Raw genomic sequence first — 12,589 nt, forward strand, 5'->3', positions numbered from 1 at the left:
CTGGAGATGTGGGTTAACTTCGAAAGTGGTGGGTTCTCTTTAGCCTTAATCCTCCCTAAATCTGTGTGAATTTCTAAAGATCAGAAATGTCTCTTGGGCAGTGATCATGGGCAAGTTGTAATATTGGTGGTAGTTAGCTGAGTGGCATTCAGTGCTTTGCATAACAGCACAGGACCAGATTCTGATCTGCTGTAAATCCAGAATAAAGCCAACAGCTTTACTGAAGTTACTCTGGTGTAACTCTGCTCCGAATCTGGCACTTCAGTCATGGCCAAGAAGAATTTACAACAGAAGTCAAATTATCAAAATTCCAGGTGTAAATGTTGCTGGCCTCGCATGGTTCTGTGGCTAGGATTTTTACTTTGGAGCAAGGGGTCTCAAACATTTTCATAGTGTGGGCCACCTCTTAAGGTAGTATAACCTAGTAGATAGGGCTCTGATCTGGGGACTCAGGAGATGTGGGTCCAATTTCTGGTTCAGTCGCTGGCCTGCTGGGTGATCTTGGGCAAATGATTACACTGCTGTGCCTCAGTTTCCCCATCAATTAAAAAAGGGGATAATGATATTGACCTCCTTGGAAAAGGACTTTGAGAACTAAAGATAAAAATGCTAAATTAGCAGTGTGTGTATTTATTTATTTATTATTAATGGAGTGTTCCATAAACCAATTTTCCTTCTCACATACTGTTGGATAACAGCCCTGTAGCAACCACAGCAATTGCATTAGTATTAGAGCTGATCAAAAACCCAAAAGTTTTCCCATGAGAAATTACAGCTGAAAAATCTACATGTCTGAAATTTTTCAATTGCAAAATTTGGGTTTCCTGTGGGAAACTTTGAACTTATTTGAAACCATCAGTTGTTTAATTTGGCTTAAAATATCATTTTGTTTGGTTCTTCAGTTAATCCCCCCCGCCCACCACCTCACCCTATCCCACCCCACCCCACCCCAGATTTTTGTTTTAAACCAACATTTTGACTTAAAATGTTTCAATTTTATTTTATTTTAAAACCAAAACATCCAAACAACACGACATTTTAAGTGTAAAGGAAATAACATTTTGGTTTGGAAATTTCCTGTGAGAGAACCAATGTTTTTGTCTGAATTGATACTGTCCAGGGGAAAACTTTGTTTTCCACACAATTGTTTTTTGCAGTGGGTAAACTTTCCACATGAAATACTAGAGAGATAAGGTGGGTGAGGTAATGTGTTTTATATCAGACCAGCTTCTGTTAGTGAGAGAGACAACTGTCGAGTTTACACAGAGACCTAAGGAAGAGCTGTGTGTGGATTGAAAGTTGGTCTCTCTCACCAACAGAAGTTGGTCCAATAAAAGATATGACATCACCCACCTCGTCTCTCTAGTATCCTGGGACTGACACGGCTGCATCAGGATGAAGAACGTCAACCGGTTTTATTTAATATTAGGAAAGATTAAGTGTGTGGGTAGCTGTCTTTAATACAGTGTGACAGCTGGAAAGGAAGAGAAGCTAGCACCACTCGGCCAGGCAGCTCTGCAGGCGCTCTGCGGCTCACTGGTGGTCCATATGCCACAGTTAGAGAGTCTCTGGTTTGGAGCCAGGGACAAGATAGTTTAAGGGGAGAGTGCTGGCCTGGTGGATTTCCCTGGCTCCTCCCCCTTCTTTCCCTCAAATCTCCCCTTCCTACAGCTTATAAATTGACTAAAAAATGTCCTTGATTTGGTTGCAATATTTTATTTCCCAGGTAGCTCCCCTGCTTCTTCCCCATGGGTAAGTCATACAAACACCCTCCCACCTTTCCTGTTCTCTCCCTGCAGGTATCTGCAGCTGCTGTCCCAGACTCGGATTTATACTTCTCTGGGATGATCTCTGGACCAGGCTTCTAGCTAGCAGCTGCTGGCTAGGGCAGGGGAGGAGCAAGTGGAGAGGAGGTAGGCGTGTGGTGCAGCAGGCTGAAGTGTGACTGGCAAGTCCAGGCGGGGGTAGTGAGGTTCTTGCTGGCTCAGAGCACTGCACCGAGAGCTGCTCTCTAGAGGTCATGCTGCTGTGAAAGAACATCCTCCTGCTGCAGCATGAGTGCCCGGGCTCCAGGGCAGATACTGCAGGGTAGGTGGGGGCTGCTGCTCTTGTGTCTGGGGAGGCTGTGGGGTGTAAGCTGGTTACTAATGGGTTTGTTGTTTGGTATCTAGGTGGCAGAGATCAGACAATCCTTTCTCTTGGACACTCACTCCTGCTGCTGGCGCAGCTTTACATAACATAAGAATGGCCATCTAGCCCAGTATTCTGCCTTCTGACAGTGGCTGGTGCCAAGTACTTCAGAGGGACTGTACAGAACACGGCAATTATCTAGTGATCCATCCCCTGTGGTCCAGTGTCAGCTTCTGGCAGGCAGAGGTTTGGAAGTGGGCAGAGATGAGTGTTGTGTACACAGTATTGTAGAACAAGGATTTCATGCCAGTGTGAGTTTAACTCTCTCTGTACTTAAATTTCTTTCTTTGCAGAGGGGTGGGTCTAGTGGGTGCTCAGTAGAACTAGCGAAGGGGGAATGGATGCAGGACTGGCTGTGGAGTGGAGTCCCTGAGTAATGGAGCTGTCTTCCTAAAGCTTCCCCAGCCTCTTTTATCTCTTTGCTACTAGACTGACAGACCTGGGAGCGGGTGTGGGGAATGGAGGCTCTGAGTCGGACAGTAAATTCTTCAGGACCGGACTCTTGCCTTGTTCTGTAAAGTGCCACGTTCACTTCTGGTGCTTTGTTAACAATGGTTATCAGGGGTTGGATCACTAAAACAGTTCTATTACTAAAACTGACAAGTATCTGGTGGCTGAAGCTGGCTCTGAACTGGTCACAAAATATTCACAGACCATGTCCTAGCCCAGCCCATGTATCTTGTGCGGTGGGGACTTGGAAAGCAAAGAATTTAAAATGTCAGACCCAATGCAGCAGGCATGCTATTGTATTCCTCCCAGGAAGGGGGCATTCAAATGGCTAGGTAGATTTGCTATGGGGATCGTGTTTCCTCTTCGTCACTCAAGAAGTTTATTTTAGTGTGTGTCTGTCTCCCACCCCAACCCCATTGGAACTACCTGGGTGTGATCCCACTGTTGAGAGCCATCTGAGCACACATAGGATCTTTCCCAGCTTCTTCAAGTTTTACTTTTTAATCAATGAGAAATAATTGTCTTTATTTAAAAACACCTACTGTATCTGTTTCACCCCCTTCTCTAATACTTCAGAATGCAAGGACATTTTTGGTGTTGGGGAAAACTTTGTTCATGTGGGATCAACTAACTGGCTAAGAACATAAGAGGTTACCACGGTAACAAGCTTATTCATTTCCTTTCTGGGGTATTTGAGAAATGTGCCCTTTTGACTTGTGTTTAACTTCCCCTACTCTAGTGCTTCTCTTCTCTCAGCCCTGCCCTGCAATCTGAGGGTTAATGTAAAAACAAGTGATAGGGCTCTTCACTGATTGTTTTGGCATTGCTCTTGATTGTGAGAATGAGATACATGTTGGAAGCCAGTGAAACCAATTAGTTCACCCGTTGCTGCTCTTGTTGATGTCAAATGCTTAGTGTGGTTTTGATGAATCCAATAGAAAAACGGTCTATGCTGCTTGAAAGAGAAGTGAGCTTTATGGTTAAACAACAAAACCAGCATGTGGGGAGAGGACTTTATTAACCATGTGTTAAATTAACAAATTATAAAGCACAGTTTGCAACGTAAGCATGTAGCTGACGCTGTATGTACAAAATATCATTGCAAAACTAGTGTGATACTTAATTGCATGCAGTTGTAGAATGGGCTATTTATGGGGCTAAACCCTGTCATGATCTATAGAATCACAGACCTTCTTATACAGGAGGCGTTTATTAAAGAAAGCAGCTAAAACTAAAGACCCAAACAGGCTTCCACAAAGCTTGAGTTCCCACTTTGTTGACCAACCACCACACTTTGGAACTCTGTCCAGCACACAGAGACATCTAGTGGCTGAATAATATACTGCAAATAGACATTGCATTTCAAGCCCTCTCCTCCATAAGTACAGGAAGCCCTGTCTGCAGTAGAATCCCTGTTGAGGAAGAGGGAGAGGAAGGATTTCAGGAGCTTGTGCAGGGACTGCAGAACCCAGCTCCCAAGGGGCTATCACCGAGGCTGACCATAGCTCCTCAGGGACGAGGCCAGTGTATCCAGTCCTCAGGCTGGAGTAGTGGCTACAGAGACGTTCCCATTCTGTTCGTGCTCTGAGGACTGTTGAGAAGATCTCTAGGCCAGGTGTTTGGGCTGGTGTCTGGAAACAAGATTTGCCCCTAAAATTAATTAACTAAAAAAAAAAAAAAGAATGCCATCCCCCACTCCTACACCCACCTGTGCACATGGACGTAGTGTTGCTCAGAGCCATATGGACTCAATTGTGAGTCTCAGCCGCTTACAGAGTAGGACCCTAACCGTCCTAAGGGTGGTGCCCAGAATATGTGCTGAGGGAGCCAAGGACACATTTGTTTAACTGATTCCAGAGGAAGCAAGTAATTACTTCAGAGCTACATGTTAACTCTGCAATAATGGGCTCTTCCTCTGAGGAAGGCATGTGCCTATGAAGGATGTATACTTTTGTGGGGTTATTTCTCAGTGACGGGAAATGTTTCCCAATGGGCTTTTATTAAAATGCTCGTATTTCGGCTCATTTCCCCCTCACATAGACCCTGTGCCCTAAGACAAGGATGTCAAGACAAGGTGAACAGGATGACCACACAGACGGCTCTCTTCAGTGGGAAAATGTTGCTAGTGCTGGGGACCTTGTCTATGTTATGCTGGCTTGTTTCCGTCCCTTAAAGAAAAGGTATATCTTCCTGTTGGGAGCAGATGACCAGCCTTTGTTTCCTCCTATCCGTGCAAGTTTAACATGTTTTTCTTCTTGCTAAAACCCATTGTAATGTCCAGTCGTATCCACTGTAAATACCTCGGACACCTTTTGAGGGGCTCAACGTACTTCACCTAAGTTATGATGACGATGACAATTTTTCATTATTTGTATTACAGTGCCTAAAGGGCCCAATCAGGGACCAAGGCCCCACTGTGCTAGGCACAGTCCACACATGTAATAACAAGAGGATCCTGGCCCCATAGAGCTTATAATCTTAGCATATGATAAGACACAGAGAGGCTACAACTAAATGGGGGTAAGGACAAGCTAACAGTGAAATGTTCATGCTTAATATAACTAGCAGCACTTGGAGCACACCACCAGCAGGCTCAGATTCCCCTGCTCTGATTTACGGGACAAGTGTGCTGGCCTCCGAGCTACTCTACATGTGCTTACCGATAGAATTCTAGAGTGAAACTGAGTTGCTCACATGAATCAGTTGTTTTTTCATTAGTTCATGTTATTTTTTCTTGAGCCTGTCAATCAGGACAGTGAGTAATCAGACACGTGCTCTTCAGTAATAATTATTTTAACAGAATCGGCAAGCCGCCAAGCTGCATTCTCTGTGTTTATATCAGGCTTATTAATCACATCAGCTGAAGCATTTGGTTCTGCCTACTGACGTTCCATGACTTTTCGCAATGCTTCCAGAGTTTGTGCTGTCCTGTAATTTGTTGCGAGGCGCCGAGGCCAGTTCTGCCTTCAGATACATGAGCACATCTCTCATTAACTCCAGCGGAAGCAGTGCCCAGGTAGCTTAAGTATGTGAGTCTGAGATGTTAGAATGGGCTTCTCCAAAGAAATTGCCCGCCTGCCTGCCTGAAAATTCTCTTGTGTGAAGAGAAACATGTTTCAGAGGATCAGTCTGATGACTAGATTAGGGCTAGGCCTCCCCGTAATGTGTTAGAACTTGTAAGAAGGTAGAAAAGGTACAGAAGGGGTTTCTTTGTTGGGGGACTGGGCATGCGCCAAGCTCTGCAAATACATCCCTATCCCTCAGTTCAAAGGAGGCCACCACAATCACATCTGAGCATTGTTCTTCCCTGCCAACTGTGGGGCCACTGCTGTCTACAGTGCCCTGGCAACATGACTCCAATGGAGTCGTGCTTTCAGGGTTTCTTTCGTTTACAGCAGCCCATGGTCCCATCCATTTGGGGACATTCCAATGGGAGGGGACGGTGGTTGCCGAAAGTTAACACAGCTTGCGGATGAAGGATGGTCTTGTGTTTAAGGCATTCAACTGAGTCTGGGAATCCATTCCCGTCTCTGCCACAGATTTCCTATGTGACTTTATGCAAGTCACTTAATTTATTTCAGCTTGCTATCTGTAAACAGGGTTAGTTGTACTTCCATAGCTCCCAGGGGTGTTGGGAGATTAATGTTTGTGAGGTGCTCAGCTCACTGCAGGGGCAGTATAAGTACTTTGATGGAATATTTTGCAGTGGAGTTCCTCCTGGGTGCCATGCTGTGGTCAAGGGAGGGAGGTGCCACTGAGATATCTGTCTGCCTCTCTCCTTATTCTTAAATCCATACATGGAGGAATGGTTCTAGGAGAATGATCTCCCAGTAACAGTTCTCTGGAAGTGCTTTGGGTCTAAGCCAGTCTAAGGTAGTGTCCTTTCTCTGCTTTCAATCATAAGGTGGGTGGGTGTGTGTGTGTGTGTGAGAGAGAGAGAGAGAGAGAGCCTCATGAATGTTGGTGAGGAGAAACGTAGGTGGATATTTTGTATATCACCACAAAAACTGTAAAATGTGCATTCCCAAATGCCATCCCCTGGGAATCTGTTTTACTGATCCCACTTGTTTAATATTAAAGATTTTAATATTGGGAAATGAGTAGTATGAAGGGTCAAGTTACTTAAACTTAAAATGTCAGAGCAAGTTGGTGGTAGATTGGAAATAGAACCCAGGAGTCCTAAAACTCAGTCCCTTGCTCTCACTACAGGACATGCTACCCTGATTAATTATTATGATATTGTATTCATTCGCTGACCTTATTTCTTACCCTTCCATAGCTAGTAATGGGTGAGAAATTTTGAAACTCCATTAAAAGTGTTCACATTAATTGATTTAATTGGTAAAGATTTTTTTGCACCTGCTGTGACCTTCTTCCCTTGATGAAATTGCAGGGGCTTGGTAACCTTTCTGAGACAAAGTACATAGCTGTATTGACAGAAAATGCTATTTCCAAGGTACATAATGAACTTGGACCAGGATTAGGGAATTGAAAGCAAGAGGTGAGAACAGACATTGAAAATGGAGTCAGACCAAAAACAAAGTGTTTCGAGCTCAGTGCGTTCCAACAGTTCATTTGCAGCTGTGTGACGTGACTGCAGTTGGGAAGCTTCCCACTGTAGAAGGCTTCAGAAGGGAGCATTTGACACTGAGCGCAGATTTTACTTTCCAAAACTGCATGAAAAATTGAAAGCAAGCAAAAACAGTGGTATCTCAAGAGTGTATAATGTAAGTGTTCAATTTTAATAGTGAAGATAGCAATTGACTCACGCAGCTATAATTCATAGTTTGTAGAAGCTTTTAATTGCAAACACAGTTTTGGTCAAAATAGCATTGACCCTGAATTTTGTTTTCACAGATCTCACTGCAGTGGAGTGTGATCAACCAGCAGTAAGTAACTTTCCCCCTCTAGATAACGCACTTGTTTATTACATAAATTTAAAAACAGTGGGGGGCAGGCAAGGAGGATAGTGCTAATTCAGTTCTTCCAAGATTAACTTTCTAAGAACCTTGCTGTACTTACTTGGGCTTTTTCCCTGCTCAGGACTGCACCTTAGCAAAAGTAATACCATTAAAGTCTTCTGATGTGCTTCAATTTATGGGTCCAATCCTCAACTGCGTGAAACACCTATTGGAAACAATGGGAATTCAGCACAAGTCAGAACGGCAGGATTCACCTGTGGATTCTTTGCAGAGAGATGTGTGTTAATAATTCCTAAGCTGGAATGTGTTATGAGGGGCGCTGGTAATTACAGTAGTCAGAAAACTAGCAAAACTTTACTAAAAAGTGAATAGAAAAAACACCCCTAAACCAAGGCCATCTTGATCCAAATTAGGGCATGTCTACACCGGCGGAGTTACAGCCCCACTCAGAGAGCGTTGAAGGGAAACCGCTGTTGTGTGTTCACACTGTCAGCTGCCCGCTCAATAGCATGTTCACAGTTGTGGCACTTGCAGCAGTATTTGGAGCGGTGCACTCTGGGCAGTTATCCCACAGAGCACCTCTTTCTCTTCTGCCGCTAAGAGTTGTGGGAAGGTGGAGGGGGTCGCGGGGCACACTGGCTCCTGTCCCAATGCCCCATGATGCATTGCTTCACATCCCCGCAATCCCTGTGCTTCTGTCTGCATTTGGAGCCCTCTTTCAAGGGTTTGTGTACTGCGTGGTCTGCCTCTTTGGGCTGCAGGAATGGATCCCGAATTGTTGACCAGTATGCTGTTCGCTCTGACCAACACGTCACGAGTGGCAGTGTAGTTATTCCTTTAACTACAAAGGCAAGAGGAGTGCGACATTGATCTCGCCACACGTACTAGCTAAGACACGAGATTGCTTGTGGCATTCAGGGAGGTGCTGACCACAGTGGAACGTCGCTTTTGGGCTCGGGAAACAAGCACTGAGTGGTGGGATCACATCGTGATGCACGTCTGGGATGACGAGCAGTGGCTGCAGAACTTTTGGATGAGAAAAGCAACATTTATGGGACTGTGTGATGAGCTCACCCCAGCCCTGCGGCACAAGGACACGAGCATGAGAGGTGCCCTGCTGTTGGAGAAGCATGTGACAATTGCACTGTGGAAGCTGGCTACTCCAGACTGCTACCAATCAGTCGCTAATCAGTTTGTAGTGGGAAAGTTGACCATTGGAGTTGTGTCGACGGAAGTCTGCAGGGCCATTAATCGCATCCTGCTCCGAAAGACAGTGACTCTGGGCCATTGTGGATGGCTTTTCACAAATGGGCTTTCCTAACTGTGTAGGGGTGATAGATAGCACGCATATTCCAATTCTGGCACCAGACCACCTAGCCACCAAGTACATTAATCGCCAGAGGTATTTCTCAATGGTTCTCCAGGCGCTTATGGGTCACCATGGGCATTTCACAGAAATTAACGCAGGCTGGTCCGGAAAGATGCAGGACGCACGCATCTTTTGGAACACTGGCCTGTTCTGGAAGCTGCAAGCAGGGACTTTTGTCCCAGACCAGAAGATCACCGTAGGGGAAGTCGAAATGCCTATTGTGATCCTGGGAGACCCCGCATACCCCTTAATGCCATGGCTTATGAAGCCGTACATGGGGCAACTTGATAGCAGCAAGGAGCTGTTCAACAACAGGCTGAGCAAGTGCAGAATGACTGTTGAGAGTGCTTTTTGCTGTTTAAAAGCCTGCTGGTGCTGCCTCAATGGGAAGCTGAACCTGGCTGATTACAATATTCCTATGCTTATAGTCGCGTGCTGTACGCTCCATAATATTTGTGAAGGGAAGGGTGAAAGCTTCACTCAGGGCTGGATCACAGAGGCTCAGCACCTGGAGGCTGAGTTTGAACAGCCAGAGACCAGGGCTATTAGAGGGGTGCAGCGCGGGGCCATAAGGATCAGGGATGCCTTGAGGCAGCAATTTGAAGCTGAAAGCCACTAATATTCTTTATGATGTTTGGGAGTGCAGTGCTTGTAATGCTAGGAAGTGATTGGTGCAGACGATGCAATATGTGGATTTAACATAATTGTATGTTGCTTTGCAGGGCTCTTTTTGCTTTCAATTAATAGAAAAAAGATTGCTTTTAAACCAACACAATTCTTTCATTAAAAGGCAACAACCAGAGGAGAGAGTCAAACCAAAAAACCCATTTGCACTGAGGGGGAAGGGAAGGTCCCAGGAGGAGGAGGGGTCGTGGGATGGCTAAAGATTTGTGTATGTCCGGGGATCATATCCAGCCTCCTTTGGAGTACAATGCAGCGGGTACTGTACTTCAGCAGGGCCAAACTGCACAGCGATGGGTGTTGAGTGCAGTGGGTACTGGGAGTCCGCAGTGCTGGACTGTGAGGGGGGAGGAGTGGAATGCCATGGGTATAGACTGGAACCAGGAGGTTGATAAGAGTGTGTTGGCAGTCTCTGCGGGGCACATGGGAAAGTGTTTTGCGACAGCGGCTGCAGGGGAAGGCGGGTGCAGAGCTGCTTGGTTTGAAGAGCTAGTAGTGCCTGGAGCATGTCTGCTTGGTGCTCCATAACCTTTAAGAGCCGCTCCGTGGCTTCGTTCTGGAGTGCCGCGTGCTCCTTTTGATCCCTCTTGTCACTGTCCCACCACTCCTTCAATTCCTGTTTCTGCATCATAACATCACACAGAAAGTCCTCCTTAGTTCTTCTTGGCTGTTTTCTAATTCTGCGCAGCCGTTCAGTCACCAACAACAAAGAATGAGCCTGGGCTCCCAGTGTCATCTCTGTGAAGTTTAAATGCAACATTTTACAGAAGCAGTATTGTTTGCAACACAGAGAACACTGATTCAGTGATTTAAATCAGAGCCAGTACTCTCACACCTCTCACTAACTGGCTGACCCCAGGCAAGGACACATGAGCCGCAAGACCCGCAAAATGGTGAGTAGCCGCAGGGTCAGGGTAGATCACTCTTCCCGGACTCTGCTGTACACTGGGAACATGGCTCTTGGGGAGTGCCAGCACTGTAGTCGGGGGCTGATAATCATTCCTGTCCCCACACTTTCCACAGGATGTGATCATTATGGAAGATATCTCGCTGCTGAGGGTGAGCAGGGAATCAAGGGAGGATCTTCTCCCAGCCTGCAGCTTCCACCCCGGCCCCTATGCAGCTCGCCTGTGTGCAGCAATGGTTCCCCCGCCCCCCGTGACATCACAGTGGCATGGGAAAGTTACTGTTAATGGGGCAAGAAACAAAGCAGCTCTGCCAAAGAACCTGCAGCAGTGGATTGCCCAGTGTCTCCAGGAGAGTTTCCTGGAGATCTGAGGGAGATTCCCGTGAAGTGAGAGAGTCAATCAACAGCCTGTTTTGCTGCTGAGACTAGGCATACGGTGGGAGACAAGCCTGCTTTCTGCAACCCTCCTGCCCCCAACAACTCACTTCAGCGATTCCCAAAATCAGATTCACTTACCAGGGGCCTCCTCTCCTGTTTGCACTTCACCACTCTGCGACAGCTGTGACTGGCTACCCTCCTCTGGGGTAGAAAAGAGCTCCTGGCTGCATGCATCTCTGGCCTCCAAGTCATCCTCTGCCTCTGGGTCCCCCTCCCGCTCCACATTCTCATCCAAGATTTCCTCCTCCTGGCTCAGTCCACTTTCGACTGGCACTTGAGCCACCGTGGAGGTGGGGTCACAACTGAGTATCGCGTCCAACTCTTTGTAGAACCGGCAGCTCGTGGGCACAGCACCAGAGTGGCGGTTTGCCTTCTCCGCCTTGTGGTAGGCGTTCCGCAGCGCCTTCACTTTGACCCTGAACTGCAATGTGTCCCAGTCATGGCCCCTTTCTGTCACGCATTGTGAAATCTGTCTGTAGGTATCATAATTCCTAGAGCTGGAGCGCAGCTGGGACTGCACAGCTTCCTCTCCCCAAATGCTGATGAGGTCCAGCAGCTCAGCATTGCACCTGGCAAGATGCGCTGAGACCACTGCACACAGCACCAAGCAAACAGGAAGGGGATTTTCAAAATGCCCAAGGAATTTACGGGGTGGGGATGACGGTTGGTCACCTGAGCGCAGGGCAGTAGAATTCAAACCGATGAGCAGAGAGGTGAGAACAGGCATTGTGGGACCTCCTGGAGTCCAGTCGCAGCGCTGTAATCCACCAGGGTGTCTACACCGGCATCGCAGTGGTGTAGCCCTGGCGCAGACAGCTCAACGCCTCTCGTTGGGGTGGGGTTTTTTTACAGCGCTGCAACTGCAGAGTTTCTGTGCACTAAGTGGCTTTGCAGTGTGTACACCTCAGCTCAGAAAAACGTAGACTGGACCTTAGAGTGCTGCTGTGCTTTGAGCATTCAGCTCATGAGCTGTAACAGGAATTGTGCAGAACTCAGCCTATACCCCTGGAATGGTAATGCCTTCTCTTTGCCATTATCTTCACTATAGTAGTTTCTTCCTCTTTTTAATCATAATGATATAATATTCACATTACAGGAGCAGCCAAAGGCCCCATCCATGACCCCATGGTGTTAGGTGCTGTATAAAGAGAGAGGTGTAGCCATGATTCCTGCTCGGAGCAGTTTTCTGCCTGCTATTGTGCCGGCCATACAATGTGAATTTCTTTGGTTTTATGGCATTTGACATTAGGCCAACTCTTAAAGGGTCAGCAAACTACTAAAGCATCAGGAAATAGAGAGACAGAGGGAATAACACAGTGCCAGCTGTGTTGTAAATTATCTGTTGGACAGGCTGCCAGACCCTCCTTTCCACTTGGAAAAAAAGTGGATTTAGTTATGCACAGTCACAAGTACAGCATAAAGAAAGATCTGGGTGCTTTTCGCATACGTTTTCTAATGCGTGGAGTGCCTAAAGCTTGCACAGGGCTCCCAGGATTAGGCCAATCATCCTGTGTCATGAGCCCAATTGCTAAAAATGGCTATTTCTCACATGGTCTGTTGGCAGAGGTGGTGAACTACAGGCTTCTGAGTTTGGAACTTCTACCTAGTGTGGAACAAGTCACCCCAAACATT

General features: G+C 46.6%; 1 protein-coding gene across 1 annotated transcript in view; it reads left to right on the forward strand.

Moving 5' to 3' along the window:
• The first annotated feature begins 1,928 nt into the window (after positions 1-1,928).
• The window catches only part of FAM124B (family with sequence similarity 124 member B), a 28,563-nt gene continuing 17,902 nt past the window's right edge, over positions 1,929-12,589 (forward strand). The window contains exons 1-2 of the mRNA XM_027820657.3: positions 1,929-2,088; positions 7,498-7,529. The gene's annotated coding sequence lies outside the window, so the exon portion shown is untranslated. The remainder of the gene's footprint in view (positions 2,089-7,497; positions 7,530-12,589) is intronic.

Source organism: Chelonia mydas, chromosome 9 (genome assembly GCF_015237465.2).
Source record: "Chelonia mydas isolate rCheMyd1 chromosome 9, rCheMyd1.pri.v2, whole genome shotgun sequence".
NCBI classification, from domain to species: Eukaryota; Metazoa; Chordata; order Testudines; family Cheloniidae; genus Chelonia; species Chelonia mydas.